Source organism: Helianthus annuus, chromosome 3 (assembly GCF_002127325.2).
Source record: "Helianthus annuus cultivar XRQ/B chromosome 3, HanXRQr2.0-SUNRISE, whole genome shotgun sequence".
Classification (NCBI taxonomy): Eukaryota; Viridiplantae; Streptophyta; class Magnoliopsida; order Asterales; family Asteraceae; genus Helianthus; species Helianthus annuus.
The window spans coordinates 21,584,582-21,603,120 of NC_035435.2; the positions used below are offsets into that span (position 1 = coordinate 21,584,582).

The window sequence follows — 18,539 nt, forward strand, 5'->3', positions numbered from 1 at the left end:
AGATAGGTTAGATCAAGGCACGTTGTACGAGAAAATAGGAAGGTTTAGTGTGTATATATTCTGATTCCGCTTGAGAGGGCTATTCCGCTTGAAATGACTTTGGTCATTTTCAAGCGGAATCATATTGTTTGTTATTTCGCTTGAATCGGTTTCAAGTGAAATCAGAAGGCCTATATATACATGTACCAAGAGAAATCAGAAAAAAGTGGTAACAGTTACTGAAAATCATACCGAGGTGCTGTCGGTTTGATTCTTGATTGTAATCATTGTTATATCAATCAAATCAGTGTTTAAAGTGAAGAACAAGCTGTGTCTAAGTCTGTTTCTTGTTTTCCGCACCTGAAATAGATAAAAACTCCTCTGATCGACTCGTTCGGTCAGCTACACGATCCTACAAGTGGTATCAGAGCTCAGGAGGAGGAGTTCTATACGATTCAGCTAGAAATTATCTGTTTCTACACCTTCTTTTCAAAAACTTCAAGTTTTCACGGTTAAAATCGGCCAAATTTTTCACAGAATGTGTAAAACTACATATTAACAAATCCTTGAAAGTTTCAGTTTAAAATTCGTATTAAAAATAGTAAAATTGGACCTAAGTGTTGATTCCGCTTGAGCGAGCATATTGTTTCCGCTCGAGATTGGATTATTCCGCTTGAGTTTTCAAGCGAAATCTCATATTCCGCTTCAAAATCTAGTGATTCCGCTCCAGCTTAGTTATTCCGCTTGAATAGTTTCAAGCGAAATCAGTGATTTCGCTTGAAATACCTGATTCCGCTCGAAAGGTCTTATTCCGCTTGAATTTCATGCGAAATCAGATCATTTTGCTTAGAATCCTTATTCCGCTTGAAACTACTGATCTTGCTTGAAATTGTCTTTTTAAGTGATTTCGTTTGAACAGGTGTTTGAAAGGTTGAATTTAGATATTTCGCTTGAACTTGTTGTGAATCATGAGTGAAGAATTTTACAACGCATTTGCAACATCCCTGACTACTCCGGCTGTCATTGCTCAAAACATGAATTTGGAAAACGAAACGGGAACTACGCAAAAACCCCTGAAGCTAATGAGCATTGAGGAGTATTGCGGATGGAAAGATCGGTTCGAGAACTGGGTTCAAGCTAACCATCTAAGATCGTGGGAGTGTATTTTGAAAAGATATGTTCTACCTCGTACTGAACTGCAAACTGAAAAACAAATTTCTGAGTTCAATGACAAAGAAAGATAAATGTATAGAGCTGAAAAATGATGATCAGTTTACTTCAGCAAGCTATCAAAGAAGACATATTCGTATTGCTTCAACATGACAAGACCTCAAAATCAATATGGGATGCTCTTAAAGTCAAGTTTGAGGGTAGTGAAAGAATTTGATCTTTTCACTAGTTTGCCCAGGGAAGATACAAAGAAGTTAATTGAACGATATTGCCATTTAGTGCGATCCATGTCGATGCTGAGCATAACCAAAGATCGTGAAGAATGGGTCGACAAGTTAGCTGATGCTTTACCTCAAAAAGAGTGGGGTACTTACTTGATGATCTTGAAGAACACGGGAGTTTATGATGATTTGACAATTTCTCAGTTCATCGAGAAGATTGAAAGTCAAGATCTAGAACAGCAAAAGATTGCTAGGATGAATAATCCGAGTGGTCAACAAGATGTGAAAATGTACTACAAAGGTAGTGTTCCAGAAGCTGAAAGAAGCCCAAAGATTCAAACTGCTTTTAGTGCTGGAGACTCCTCTGAAAAAGTTGATCAAAGTTCAAACAAAAGTAGTGGATTTTCTTCATATCCAAGTGTTAATCCAAAAGAAACAACATCAAGCTTTCAGCATCAAAGTTCTAAGAGTGGAAATGGATGTGTGATACAATGCAACATTGCTTTGAACCTTCCTGATGGTCAAAGTTTTTCTGAAGAGGTTGCGAAAGATCACATGGCATTACTTGGTTCCCTGCTTCTATCTTATGAAGGTTTGGTTGCAGGGAGGATCAGAATCCTATGCTAACAAAGGAGGATTACGATCAGATAGACGCTGAAGAGATGGAGCTAATGGACATCAAATGGTGTCTAGCTAGTGTCTTAAGAAGAGCAGAAAAGTTTAAGCTGATTACCAGGAGAAATGACTTTCTTGATGCACATGTTTCTACTTTAGGTTTCGATAAATCTAAAGTTACTTGTTTTAAATGCAGGGAGAAAGGTCATTTCAAGAGGGAATGCAAGAATAGAGAAGTGAATGATGCAAAGAATCCGTTCGGAAAAGATGACTACTACCGGAAAGCCATATACCAACAAGTTGGTCAGCAACAACAACAAGAACCACAAGTGGCTCATGGTAGAAAAGTAATTGAGGATTCAAAGAGAGCATGTTTGGGGAATCAAGAAAGTTTTAACTGGAACAAATACATTTCATCCGACAGCAAAGCATGCCTAATCAATCAAGATGATGAAAGGCTACCTGAAGGCTTTAGCTGGGATATGTTTGTTGATGAAAAGGGAGAGTTTAAAGCTTTCATTGCTAAGATTGTGAAAGAACCAGATATGTTTACTGAGTGGATGAAATCTATTGGAGTTAGTGTGAAGAATGAAGATGAAAAGTCTGTTTCATCTGATGAAAGTTCATAGAGTTCTGAAGAAAGTTCAGAAAGAGAAGTTGTTTTTGATCAAACACCATCTAATTCTGGTTCTTTAGATGATAGTTCTGACAAACCAGTAGAGTTTGATCAATCACCAACTGATGACAACAGTGATGATGAAGAAGAAAAACATATTAATGTTGCAAAATCTCATCTCTCTCCTGAAAGTTTTCATTTTTATTTTGCAGATCGCTTGGAGAAGCTGAAGGAGAGAAGAGCAGCAAAAGAGCAAAAGCAAGAGAAGTCTGAAAGTGTTGCTCAAGAAGATGAGATTGTTCAAAATGAAGAAGTTAAAGTTGCTGCTGAGGAGACTGTTGAAACAGAAAAAGTGACTGAAGCTGAAAAAGTGGTTGAAGTAGTGAAAACAATCGAAGTAGAAAAGATTGTTGAAGTCATCAAGCCTTGCTCAAAGTGTTTAGAACCTTGCAAAGATTGTGTAGCAAAAGATGAGAAGTTGGCTGAATTTGAGAAAATGAAAGAACAATTATTGTTCAATCTAAACTACGTGAAGGAATCTTATGACGTTTTGAACAGAACAGTAACTGGTCTTCAAAACACAAATTCTGAAAGAGAAGATGCTTTGACTATGATGAACGCTACGATGATGACAAAACAAAAGGCAATCAATCATTACATTGAAGAAAATGCTAAGCTGAAGTAAGAGCTGGAGTCTGAGAAAATTAAGAATGAGAGGATCAGATGTTTATTACAAAGTTATTCTAGTTCTGATTATCTTATTGATCGAATTTATCCAACTGTTGCAGGTTTCAAAGCATTTCAGGATGAAAAGTCAAAGAAGAAGGATACTGTAAGAAACCGAGTGTTAGCTATAACAAGTGTCCGCCTCCGATCTGGGAAGGTTGTTCTCCTAGAAAATGAAATGAGGAACAAGTCGAAAAGGCAGTCAATATAAAGTTAAAAACCGATACAACTGATGAATTACTAGAAAACATTGACGTCACGTTCACATCGTCTGACACTGATCATGAGTCTGAGTTAATCAAAAAGGTGGTTGATCAGGTGTTGGATACTGATGAGGAGTCTGAGTCAAAATCTGAGTCTGGAGGGTCAAGTTCGTCAGTCAACAATTCAAAACCGATGGTTAAACGGGTTTACAGTAAAGAGTTTTTGTTATCAAAATCGAATTTGAATGATGAAACATTCGAAGTAGTTTATACTTTGAATGATTCTGACAAATTATATTATAACAAAGAGTTTCCAATAAGAAGTGTCAAAACGGAAATGATTAACAAGGCTTTCAAACTAATAGAAATTAATATTCCTGAATTGAAAGTTTTGAAAAATCTTGAAAAACCTAAAAATTACACTTCAAGAGTTCAACAGCGTTTAAACAAGAAAAAGGGTTACAATTCGGGTTCTAGTTTTCAAAAGAAACCAAACCATAAGGGTAACTACAAAAAGAAAGGATTGGGTTTTGTTCCACCAGAAAACTATAAAAATGATAAAATTTCTAAAACAAATACAAAATTTGTTTTAGGTGGAAGTGCAGAAGAAGAACAGAAGAAATCGTTTTGGAGGCAATCAAACCAAGAGTTTCTTGCTGAGATGAAAAGAAGTGGAACTGGAGTTTTTCACAAAAAAGATACTCGAACATGTTTCAAATGCAATGAAGCTGGTCATATTGCATCAATATGTTCTCAAATGACAAAACCAAAACAGGGAGTATCTGAAAAACATAAAGAAAAAGTTGTCGATGTTGAATCACCAACTGAAAAATCCAATACGTTTGAAAATTCTACTTCTAAAGTTGGTGAGTGTTCAAAGAAAAATTTTTACAAAAAGAAAGCTAAGGACAACCAAGTGTGGATTGTTAAGAAGTGTGATGTAAAAGTCGGCGATGATTCTGGTTCCACAAAGCCAGAAGAGCCACAGGTTGATGTCAAAGAAGAGAATTCAGTTTCTTCAGTGAATGATGATGATTTTCCATCACTGAAGATTGAAAAAGTTAAACAGAACGTTGGTAAGGTTAAAATCTCGGATCAATTTTAGTCCAAGGAGAAAGAGTTTGATGTCGAGAAAACATTCAATGGGAATGTTAAGAAAATTTTTGGGAAAATGGTCGAGGGAAAGGCCAAAGGGGTTAAAGATTTTTATGGTACAAAGAAAGCAACTTATAACCCAACTGAACAAGAGTTGAAAACACCCAAGGTTGGTCAGACTTGGGTGGAAATTCTTTTCCCCTGAAAAATCTGACTTGCCGGAGATCCCAAGTTTGTAATTGTGGATCATGAATCGGCATCTTTCTTGATAATTGAATTTGTGAGTAAATTTTAATGTTGATAGATTTTTACAGGTTGTGACTATGCCGGAGCTTCCAGGTTGATAAGTGCGAAGCAGGAATCGGCATTCTAGTTGGTAAAATGATTGAGTGTAGATGTTTTATTCCTACACTTGATACAGGTGATTGTGTTCCTACAACTGGTATAGTTTTGTTCTTACAAGTGGTACAAGTGATTCGTCAAGGTCATTAAATTGAACTTGATGTAATCCTCAGATATGTGATTGATGAACAAGATGATGAACCAGTCCCTACAAGTGGGAAAAACAAACTTATTTTCCGGAAAAATCATTTTGATTAAAACAAATTTAAGTGTTTTGAAATCTAAATGAGAAAATAGTTTGTTAAAAGGGGAAGTTCTGATTGTTTATACCTATAAGATGGCGAATTGAAACAATTCGATATCGGTTGTCATTTTATTTATATAGTTTGTTTTTAACATTTGTTTCTACAAAGTGAGTCAAGAGCTCAGTTTTTTGTTTTTCAGACTTTCTTTAAAATGTATTTGCATTTTAGGGGGAGTAAAATTTCAGAAAATCCAAAAACATTAGAAAATTTGAAAAAGCCAAAAACATGATAAAATCAAAAATGAATTTTGTTGTGAAAAAGAGGAAATGATAGTACATCAGTTAACTATCACAACATGCTAAAGAAATGGAAAGTTAAAATGTGATAAACAATCTCACTGCGGATATGCCAGTAGGTTTTTGCACATTTAGTAAATTATGACGAGATATAAACCTGAAAATTCAAACTTGCATAATTCGTGGGTAATAACTTCTTGGATATATGGGTAACCCCCAAAATCTTGTTTGAAAGGTCCCTCTTTCTGAGATACTAGGTCTTTATACTCAATGATATCTGGGGTATTATCCCGGGACTTCTGCTGAATGGAAATTCTGACCTAGTCGCCGCATAATACTTTCTGCAAATGCTTAAAATATAGCACCGCCCTCAGCAGATATGATGAAACAATAAAATTGATAATCATTGTTGTTGAAGAAAAGATCCTCTAAAGGGGACACACCAAAAGTTGAACCGTCATCTCTCTGCTGAACGGAAGTTCTGACTTGAGCTCTCACGGTTTCGCATCTGACCCTTTACAGATATCATCTGTGGTATACTCACCTGTAAGACTGAATATTGGGATCTGGATACGGGAGTATATTCAAGTAGTGGGACACGCGAATATGTTTAAGTGGTTAAAGACATTAATTTCATATCTCGAAACAGTTGAACTTTGTGTGAAAATTTAAATGGACCAATATACTGACAATCTAGGTGAATTGTTTAGAACTTAAAATGAAATGAAGCTTAACGGTGTTGGTGATTTGTCTCATAAACTGATATGATCCTCTTACACAAACTCACAAAAAGATTGTCTGTAAATATTTTTTATAGTATTTTCATTATATTAAAAAATTCAAAAAGATTTTTAGTGTGTTTTAGCATAAATTTTTGAAAAATCCAAAAAGATTTTTGACAACTGGTGTTGAAAAGCTGATTTTCAAAGTTCCAAGTGCTAAACATGATGACATCTTTGTGAGAGGGAGTCTGTGTTTTAAAACAAATGTGTTTTTAATCATTTTACCAAGTGGTTCATCATGAATATAGTTAAATTTGAGGGGGAGTCTGAATATTTGAATTTGAAATAGTTTAAATGTGTATTTACTTTGAGGTAGAGATTGTGCAGGTGTAAGTCTGAGCCAGGTGACGATTCTGAGCTGGATGAGAGCCAGGTTACGATCTTGGAACAGCATCAATGAGTCTTTAAATATAGAAAAGCCAGTTTGATCGATCCTGAGAAGCTTGTGTTTAAAGAGCTAGGTTCCGATACCTGAAGACTCGGTGGACAAAGGTTGAGCCAGGAAACGATCTTGAACTTGTGAAAGTCAGATTACGATCCTGAAGCTGATGATGCTGATGAACTTAAGGAATGCCAGCACATTGTTAGGGGGAGTCTGTTGATGCTGATTGAAAGAGTAAAGCCCAGAGACGGATCAAGACTGAAGTTGCAAAGATTCGACACCGTAAGACTCGTCAACATCTGAGGGGGAGTCTGTTAGTGCATGCATCTGTTGACTTCGTCTTGTATCGAGTCTTGTACTAGATAGGTTAGATCAGGGCACGTTGTACGAGAAAATAGGAAGGTTTAGTGTGTATATATTCTAATTCCGCTTGAGAGGGCTATTCCTCTTGAAATGACTTTGGTCATTTTCAAGTGGAATCACATTGTTTGTTATTTCACTTGAACCGGTTTCAAGCGAAATCAGAAGCCCTATATATACATGTACCAAGCGAAATCAGAAAAAAGTGGTAACAGTTGCTGAAAATCATACCGAGGTGCTGCCGGTTTGATTCTTGATTGTAATCACTGTTATATCAATCAAATCAGTGTTTAAACTGAAGAACAAGCTGTGTCTAAGTCTGTTTCTTGTTTTCCGCACCTGAAACAGATCAAAACTCCTCTGATCGACTCGTTCGGGTCAACTACACGATCCTACACATTTTGATACCAAACCTTTTGCTACTGATTTTATATGTTAAATAAAATATTTTAAGCCTTCTGGACTGATAAAAATCTCAGATTTCCTTATATAACCTGAAAATCGCTTAAAACCGACTTTTTTACGCGTTTTAAACGCATAGTATGGATTAAAACTATTTTGACATATAAGACTTAATACCTACTGATGTTTTAAGTAAATTTTTATACTTTAACAGTAAGTAAAAGTTTTGAACTCAGTTTTCCAAATTAACCTCTTTTATAACATTTAAAATGACCAAAATACCCCTACGGGGCTTAAATTGATTTTAAATCCGTTTTGGGCATAATGGAAGGTATCCTACTGATATCACAACATATTTAAGGCATATTAACTTGTGAAACCTGTATGTGATTTATTTGATTAACCGTTATGCGTTTTTCGCATTCGGTACGGTTTATGTGACTAGTTTGCATAAATTGACCGAAACGGGTCAAACCTCATCATTTTGACTTCAAAATCTAGAATGTGTTTAGTTTACCCATATTATACAAGTCTTCAAACTTGTTGGGTCTAAATCACATTCTAATCCGGTCTTCGCTTAATCTTGCGTTTTGAACCGTATACCTTTCTTTAAAACTAATCGGTCTAAGTTTAAACTTAAGTAAGACCCTTTAGGAATCTAATAGGTTATTAAAAACCTTCGTTCCAGATTTAGGAGCCCAGTAAAAGATATTTGCACTTGCTGATTGTATACGGCTGGGATAAATTTGTATAATTTGCTCAGGTAAATACTTTTAACTTATTTTCCCTTATACGGGCTTGGGATACGGTATTATAATAATACCGCTTGGTCGGGCATGTAGTTATTTAAATCAGATTGTGATTAATATAAATACATAACCCATTTTAATCTGTTTTGTTTGGTATATGGCCTTTGGGGGGTTAATGACCATGTCCTGGATATCCTCGGCTCATTCATTGAAATGGCCACGACTTAAGCACAGGGTGTAGGCATACACCTGACAGTTGTGTATGTAGAAAAGTATCCCACAATAAGGTATTCCTTGTGGGCATTATACTTGTGGTGTGTCAGTAATCTTGTCCGGCTCTTCTAACCGGCCCTGACGGACGACAAACATTTAAAACTGTATACAAGATTATTTTTATAATAATTGTCCCAAGTTATAAAAGATTATTTGTGCCTTGTGCATTTAAATCAATTTTCTTAAATATTTTCAAAAGAGTCGGTTAATTGTATTTACCAGTGTAAACTGTCGTATTTTCCAAAAGGTTAAGTGCAGGTACTATGCGAAATAGGCTGGCTACTCCTGAGTGAATAAATAAAGAGTCTTGCAAGCTTTGTCACTTAAAATCTGCTGAACAATAGTTCCTTCATTTTGATCCGCCTGTGGATCCTTTTGCATTCCGTTTGTAATACTTATGTTACTTTCATTCGGTTTGTAATATTATTACTTTTAGACTTCCGATGTGCATTGAACTGTGATAAATTGACTATGATGATATCAGCTACGTCACGATACTCCCCACCAGGCCCACCGGTAATACGTGGAAATATCGGGGTGTGACAGTTTTTTTCCGGATTTATTCCTTAAAACACTGTTCAGGATATGTTCTTGAATTATAAATGCCCTCCAGATTTGTTGAAATTAAAAGTAATTCAAGATTTATTCAAACTTCCGAATTTATTAAAGTTTTAAAGTTTTGTCCGGATTTGTTTATAATTTAGGGTATAAGGATGTCCATATTTATGAATCTGTATATAATTCCTGCAACTTTTACTAAGTGTTTCCAGAATGCAGATTTTTCTTACAGTAGTAGCATGCTATATCTTACTATACTTATTGTGGTGTTTGTATTAAAACAAATATGGCAGAACAACAAGATCAACCTCCTCCAACACAACCCCAAATTCCCGAACACAACTTTATTTTGAAGCATAATCAGATCGCCCTATTGGATGAAACTCTTCATGGGATTGACGAATATATGGAGATTATTCATTTTCTTCGGAGGTCAAGAATTACTTAGGCACTTACTACAAATGTTCGTCGAGTGGTGGCATACATGGATAATTTTTGGGCATCTGCTCGTATGAATAACGACACCATTGTGGCTACAATCAATGGACAACAAATCATTATCACAGAGGAGGTCATTCGAGCGGCTTTGTAGTTAGGAGAGCTCGATCAAGGCAAAATATCTTATGATGCAACCATTCGGGAACGCGTAGTGCGACGTTTTGGTTATTCTAGACCGTTGTCGTCAAAACAAATCTATAAGGGAATGATTTGAGGTCAATGGTGGTTCTTTTATCATGTTATGACGCAATGTTTTGCTCATAGAAACTGGGGAATGGATGGGATAGGGCATAACTTGTTATCTGCGATGATTGGATTAACCTTCAATCAACCGTACAATTTTGGACGAATGATTCTCTGGGTGTTGCAGACCCAATTAAGTTATGGTGCTGGAAACTTGAAGTTTATGTTGCTTTACCCAAATTTTTGATGTTGATCTTCAGACATCTAATTCTGAACATTCCAATCCATGAGGGTTTGCCTCAATATGTTCAAACAGCAATGGTGAGGCGCATTTTTCAAGATTTTGGTAATGCCAAGCAATCGGTGCATTCAAATGTTCTTTCGAAGATTCGGCCGACGCTAGGTGCAATCTGTCACACCCCAACCGATGGCAGAAACATTGGGATGAGACGAAAACGAGATTGCAATAGACTTCATAACACTATGTGACAATATAAATTAAATTCCAATTTCATTTCAAGACTAAATGTCATACAAGATTCCAAATAAAAGACAACATTGTTTCAACATTTCATCAAAATAACAAAATTAATCTAGGTGTGTATCTAAATCCACCTAAATTGCATTCTTCATAGCATCATCGAGTCTTTCAACCTGCAACATGTATTAAAATAGAGTTCAATGCAAAAGCAAAGGCGAGTATACAAGTTTTTGTTACATAGCATAATATAGATTAAAATAGTTTAAGTGCTCATATCCAACATGAACCATATTAAGCAAGTTTACTAGCATGCTGAAACGGTGTACTTATATGTTCAAACCCAAGTTACCAACGCGTTAAAATAGCCTGTCCCAAATAGAATAACGGGAGGTTAACATGTTTAAGTTAACAATACCCCAAGTTTCGTGGGCGGTGCGTTAATCCTATAGCGCTATAATTGTTAAGGTAGGCTAGAAAAGTTAATGAAGCATATAATCAACACAAATAGTTTACATTAGCATACAAGTCTAAACAAGCATCATATAGTTTCATGTTAAGCATGGATAGAGTTAAAATAGTTTAATGTGAAGTGTAATTTTTGTAATTGTAACACCCCCAAAATTTCACCTGCGGAAACCCCGCGAGGCGTGTTATGCATCAGAGTACGAGCCACCAATCACATTGAACCAATGATAAATATTTAAATAAGTCATGACATTAATTTACCAAAATAAGTTGTCAACATAATATTAATTCTCAAAAAATTGTGTAGCGGAAGCATGTAATAAGTTGTTTAGCAATTGTTTCATAATAACGCTTAAACCAATGTATCAAATGTAATTTAATCCAAGAGCCTCGATCCATGACCACTCCAGCACTCCCAGATAGCAAGCTTCCCAATTCCAAGATACCTAACGACCTGCGAGCATGTAACACGTGTATCAGACAAAGCTGGCGAGTTCACAGTTTTAGAAAACGTTTGTTACCCGTTGTATGTAAAACAGTTCAATAACCAATGCAAGTAATGTTGTTAATATCTCATTTCCGAACAATGACGGCTCCTGAAATACACGACTGCCCTTCCCACGTACTCCTATCTAGTACTGGGCCAGACTGGGTCATTAGTTCACCTCCGTCCTCTACAGGCACGGGGTGAGGGTGCCAAACCTAAGTAGCGCTACTAACTAATACCCGATGAGGGACTTACAAAAGATGATAGGTGAGAATATTAACCAACATACCCGTTTTTACCCAAAGACTTATCCTCCCCATGGGATACCCCCTGACTGTCCCCAACCACTGGGACACATGCTCGAATGTAGTGAACTCACCTTCGGTTTGCTCGGTAAGATTAATGCACGTATTCCGAGCTGATTAATTTGTCCCTATTGTAATTATCACTAGTCGTTAGAAAATATTCTTCCAACTCATCCACATAACAACTGGTAGTATTTTAACACATTGCACTTATATCAATCACACATAGCAATTTGCAACAGTTAATGCGTAGCACTAAAGTAAACATCCAGGTATCATGCATTCCACATAGACTACTCGTGTCTCATGTCAACACTTTGCAACATTATGTACACTATTCAGACATGTTATGAAATCCGAAGTTCCACTCGCGGCCCGAAGCCTTGCCAAGCCACATATCGACTTACCCAGCCCACTTGGCCGGACCCAACTCCTGGCCCGGTTTCTCGGGCAATAGACTTGGCTGGTGACCCGAGGTCACGCAGCCCAGCCAACCGTTGAATGGGTTACGCAGCCCTTTAATCACTCGACCCAATCCAATTACCCATGGAACCCAACAATTGCGTTCAATAGATCTATCATTCTATTTTGCACACACATGAGGGTTATACTTATGTAGCACTTGTTAAAGTATTCAACCTTTCAAAGGAAAATGAAACAACTATCAAGACCTGCTAATTCATGCGCATAACACGGTCCAGCGGCTTGTAATTTATCAACAACGTAACGCCCGCTAGTTGCTGTTATGCGAGTCCAGCACCAGCGGCCCACTGACCACATTCTGGCCCAATCGGCCAACATTATAGTTCAGCTTGTTTAGTCTAAGCAATTCACTAAAAAGGATCGACCAAATATACACACATTTGACATACAGACTGATCATCACCACAAGTATAATTCACTCAAAGAAACATGAAACTTTTAGCACATTTATCATTAATTCAGATATATAATCTGCCACGTTTTAACCAGCCCAGCCGATGTACTCAGCCCGTTGAATCAGTAAGAGTATCGGTCCATTTAATATGCATCTATTTTATCAGTAAACTTGGTTTACCTAAGTCATTATCCTATGTTCAGTTTCATGATAATAATTCTAAGCAACATACATAACAACATGCACCCTAGTTATATACTTGAACCCTTCTTTTCTTTCCAGTTAGTCAACGATACCAGCATGCATCACAACTATCTCATTAATCAAATTGCATGAACTAATTAACTAATATACATCCCATGTGCACAGCATTATCCCAACTTCATTGATCCCACCAACTTCCATATGATGTCATGAGTACTATTAATTTCTATATTCCATGTGCATAGCATTATCTCCTTAACTATCTCATATGATGTCCCTATCACTGACAAAATTTATTAAGGTGACCACTTGATTAGATCATAACTACAACAAAGCACATGGCTGCCATCATTCTACAATCTATCAATTTCTATGATCACATTGACATCACACAGATATAATCATATATTAACAACTTTACGAATAAAAGGACTGACACAAATATGAATCACTAACCCCAAGTTGATCCGTGAAAGGACTGCTTCGAAGGAAAACCTACTGCCGTCGCACACTTAGGGAGGAAGGGAATAGGGTTTGTTGTTGTAATTGTGAGATAAAGGAATAGGTACGTGTTGTTACATTATAAATCCAAAATCTACATAAGTGGGCCGATGAGGGTTTGTTACACAAACAGTGATGTGGGCTGATACATGGTTACTAAATCAATCAATATTTGGGCCGATTATGTGCTCTTCACAAAAACAATGATGTGGGCCGCATTACACAACCCTACGGCGGATCAAGCCCAACCGTTTATAAATTGGCGTTACCCGTTATGCTTACGTGTCGAATTCGTTCCAATATGTTACGTGTGATGTTTCGTAAACAAACGAACACATACACACACACACAACTACCCAGTATGATAGCACGTTTAATAGTGTCGCAGGTCGAATAAATAAGCTAAAACAAGAACAAGAAAGTTACAAAACCGAAAATGCTAACCTTGAAACATCGAGTTGTCACATCATCCCCAACTTGAAAGAAATTTCGTCCCGAAATTTGACAAGTAAGTACGAGAAAGTGAAGTGGCAATTCAAGATTGCTGTGGATTTTCCTCAAGTGTTACATCATCCCCAACTTGAAGAGGAATTTCGTCCCGAAATTCACCAGTGATAACCATGGTTGGTTCAACCTCTTGAACCATTGAGGATATTAAAGTTTCGACAAATCCTTACATTCCTATGTAGACTCCAGTCCACGTATTGAGGTTTAACAAACCCACACGATTGTCTTACAACTTATGCTAGCGAGCCTTGACTCCTTAGTCCGTGTTTTCGATAGGTTCCCTGATAAATACAACTGTTCCGATGACTTCATATTCCGACCAGGGTATCATAAGGGTTTTCATCGGACAACACAGTCCTACATCCATGGCATACATACCATTACGACAGTTATCCCACTCCATCAATTAGCCCGAATTTGTGAGCCATGTCACCGTTTTATTCCAGAAATTCGAATGTTCCCACGTGTCGAAAACTACGATTACCATGTTTACTATAGCGTATCGCATCCTTCTAGGGTGATACTTTCGATTATGACACTCTCGTCCACAACAAACTTCCAGAGTTTCTTAAGCTTATCAGTTTTTCCTAGAAGTTACGCGTTGCCATCAAACAATTTCCGATCTAACAATCTTCAAGGGTTTTGAGCTCAAATCCTGGTTCTGCGATTAGTTATCACCCACCTTAATTCAACAAGGAGATTAGTGTTACTGTCCAAGCGTTGCCCCAAACAAGGTTATATGCATACTAATACGGTAACAGCTGCTGTAGACTCACCCAAAGATAAGCGTCCTTCCAATTCTACTACAGTTAACCATACACATGCTCACAGCATGTCCTCGTGTGCAAGGATGGTTCGTTTACTCTGATCGTTTGCCCCCACGGTGATACTATATGTCCATGCCCAGACGTAAACCGAGGGTACCGTGTATTGCCTGTCATACATCAGGTATGGTTCCAAAATCGGAAGTAACAGGAGTTGGCACCTCGTGCTTGAGACCGCCTCTCTCAGAAGAACATCCACAGCTTGTGAAGACCCGCTAGTTTTCTAGATTGTAAGGGAGTGCGCTGGTTTCGTGAGGCAATTTACGATCACCAGGTGATATCGGTTCCGTTCTGAGTTTTAGGTAGATCAAAGACAAATTCATGGTGTTTGTTCTCGTTTCCATACGGGTGTTTCTGGTTACTGCCCAAACAAGTAGGTTTCCGGGGTTCCACCTTGACTTTCGCGCATGTCCAACATTGTTCACATGTAGTGCTATGGGGCCTTCCTGCCCGGTCATTCATACGAGGCTTAAAATCCTAATATCTCCTATCAAGTCCAGACTACTGAAACGTCGGGGTCGGTGTGCCTTGCCCAGTATGAGTTCCATACAGCTGCTGTATAGTGGGATCCACATCTGTTTCATGAGCTAACGAATATCGTCCGCCTTGCCAAAAGTTGCTTCTCCATGGCTTGCATGAACCCAGCTTGTGAATTCTCCTTCATCAGGTTTTCACTTCGAACAAGGTGAGTCTGGTCAGGTGGGTTAGAGTGGATAGCGAACTGCAAGGTCGTGCACGTTCAGGTCTCACGGTCGTAATCATCCAAAAGTTCCATCCAGCGTTCTCATCAACTGATAAAGCTTCTTTCGTGGTCAGGGTACACGGGAGGCCCTTGTGGTCGGTCTAAGTAACGCGTTCGGTACCGCCCAAGTAATGCCTCCAAGTGAGTCCAAAGGCCACGATTTCTACCACCGGTTGTGTGTCGTGCTGTTCTTCTTCGTAACTCCATTACGTAAGTCGTCACTTTCTTGTGTTGCGTCGGCGTGTAACTGGGACTCCGATTCAAACATGATGATATACCACTGTATTACCCACACCCTCGGGTGAAACGATGCTCAGCGTCTTGCAGAGTTAAGATTCGAAAGTTGGAAAGGCATCCTCCTGTTCTGTCCTTCGTAATCACATCACTCGGCTGTACCAGAGAGGTCTAAGTTTTGGTGGTTTCCGGAATCCTTACGATTAATCTGCGGTAACATCAAGCGGAACCAGGTAATCGTTGTAGCCTCGGGGAATTCTTCAGTGTCGGGGAATTCTTCAGGGGCTCTCCTAATAAAATGCAAGAATGCCTGTGATGTTCTTTTTCTCTTGGGGAAAGATTCGGAACGTCATCGAATAACATGGTTGGTTCACATGATACGTAAAGCTGCGGGTGTGATGACCACCCCAAAGGTCATGAGGTACAAAGTCGCATGGCTGAATTGCGTCGGATGTGTCGCTTTAATAATCTTTTCCCCCTGGACTTTCATCTGATAAAGCTCGTTCCTTGCAACTAGTCGATGGGTCGTCAATACACGGTCATAGAAAACGGTTCCTTGACCGTCACCTTGATGAGTTCCCGATAATCAGTACACACACCAAAAGGCTCATCTTCCCGGATATATCTGGGGCTTTCCAACGCGAAGACTAGGTCTGACGACCTTCTTGCCGAACAGTTCTCTTAGTGGCTTATACTGCTCTTGCACCCATCCTGATGCAAGACAGTAAGAGTACGAGTATTCGGAGCTTCCTCTGATCGTGAGATCAACGAGTTTCTGACTAATAATTGTGGTGATATGTCTAAAAGTTCCTCGAGTTGTACATTGAGATTAGTCACGACAATTGATAGATCCTCGTTCTTATCGCCCTTTGTCTGATTATTAGAGTTAGTTGCTACTACAGTGAGGTCATCCCTTCATAGACGCTTTCTGGGCTGTCATTACCGACACGATGCAAATCTTCTCACCACTCTGGTACTTCAATGCATAAAGTGACGCTAAATTTCTTCACACAGGGTGCGTCTAGTTAATGAACCATTACTGACCACCATCTCGTAACTACCCAGGATAGTAGGAGTGAGACCGGTGTCGCATGCCTGTCTCCCGTAGGGTCGAGTTTGTGTCCCAACTAACATGTGAAGTCGCAGTGACTTGCCATCAGCCGGTTCCATAACATGTTTGGTTTTGCGAATCATCAGGGTTAAACAGAATTAGAGCGAAACGATTTTCTACCCATCCAAACCACCATGTTGTTATTGTCCTATCGTTGCTCACATCAATCCTAACTTCCTTTCCGTGAGCACCAATGCCGGTGCAATTGTTACAGTCACGCGGATTCCTCCCGTATTGACATCGCTCTCGTGGTTGTGGTCGTTTTTGAATTATCGACGTCCAATACATGCCGAAAGCACCTTCATTTCCATACAGTAGGCCACTATTACAAGTACCTGGTTGTCACGAATACTGTTGCTCTAATTGTACACAGTAGGATAGCTCAGTTGGGAGAGCGTCAGACTGAAGATCTGAAGGTCACGTGTTCGATCCACGTTCACCGCATCACAATTTTCCTCTCTTCACACTTCGTGCCGAGTTCCAAGGAGCTACTCGTGGTGCTGGAAGTTACACATTCCACACTAGAATCTGTTATCACTGCTAAAGTTCAGATTGGTTTGTAACAGTTGACTCCCACGAGTTACTGACCAGAGTTAAAACTTAGATTGGAGTCAGTTCGCTGTTGTTCGTTGCTGGTAATCGGGGTCGTCCAAATGCTGAAGTCGGTAGGATACTACACTCACCCTTTTGTTCATCATTCCAGCAAGTGATTCGAATTATCCCCAGTGTGTTTCAAGAGTGTTGCAAGAGTGATCGCACTTCGAGATTTAGGGCGTTAGTGTGTTAGGTTCAAATGAAGATAAGTGAGGAAGGTAATAACCATTCATTCGACGCTACTACATCCAACTCAGGGACGTTCGCACAAGCACCTAACATTCTACGCAGTTTGCTAGGTGTTCTGATGAGTGTTCAGGCAATGTTTGTTAACGTCGAGGTTCGTAAAAGTTTGATGAGAAGTGAAAAGTTCGTGTACACAATATGAGGGTAAGAATACTTGGTACATTCCGTACCAGCTTGATAGGCTGCTAAAGCCTCAGTCACGCGGGTGTTGATTAGGTCAGTCAACTCAGCCTGAGTCATGGTGATGTTACCACATCCGTGTCCTCGTTCACTCATGTTTCTATAGTTGGGAATAAACCGATTTAGAAGTCGAAACGAGATGAGAGTCAAGTATCATGCTGATATTTACGTACTACCAGGTTCACACATAGTAGGGCAGAACCCTCCTCACGCTCGATAAGTCTCACTGGGACTTGCATGCACCCCGCGTTATTATTAAGTGTGCACCCATAATAATAAGGCAATTTGCATGCTTATCTCAGTGCTTCTTAGCTCGCGCTCAAGGTTTCCCCCGTTCAAACAACACAACAGATGATATCCCAGGTCTATGGCTCGCATGAGTCGATGTGTGGGGTCACGCTATCAAGTCACTATGGTGCTAATTGTTTCAGTTCATATGCATTGTGAGGGTGTGACTGTTAAACAAGTAATGTATAAATGAGAAGGAAACGAACCTTGCAATCTGGAGCTGAGTGTCATGATCGATTTTCGAAGTTGTTCGGTTATAGTCTGGTTTTATAAAACGTTTTAAAACCTAGTTCACTATAACCAGTGGCTCTGATACCAACTGTAACACCCCCAAAATTTCACCTGCGGAAACCCCGCGAGGCGTGTTATGCATCAGAGTACGAGCCACCAATCACATTGAACCAATGATAAATATTTAAATAAGTCATGACATTAATTTACCAAAATAAGTTGTCAACATAATATTAATTCTCAAAAAATTGTGTAGCGGAAGCATGTAATAAGTTGTTTAGCAATTGTTTCATAATAACGCTTAAACCAATGTATCAAATGTAATTTAATCCAAGAGCCTCGATCCATGACCACTCCAGCACTCCCAGATAGCAAGCTTCCCAATTCCAAGATACCTAACGACCTGCGAGCATGTAACACGTGTATCAGACAAAGCTGGCGAGTTCACAGTTTTAGAAAACGTTTGTTTCCCGTTGTATGTAAAACAGTTCAATAACCAATGCAAGTAATGTTGTTAATATCTCATTTCCGAACAATGACGGCTCCTGAAATACACGACTGCCCTTC

General features: G+C 38.8%; 1 non-coding gene across 1 annotated transcript; it reads left to right on the forward strand.

The window, feature by feature from the left end:
• The first annotated feature begins 16,802 nt into the window (after positions 1-16,802).
• Positions 16,803-16,877, forward strand: TRNAF-GAA. The gene has a single exon. It is a non-coding gene; the product is annotated as a tRNA-Phe (tRNA).
• Positions 16,878-18,539: the final 1,662 nt, after the last annotated feature.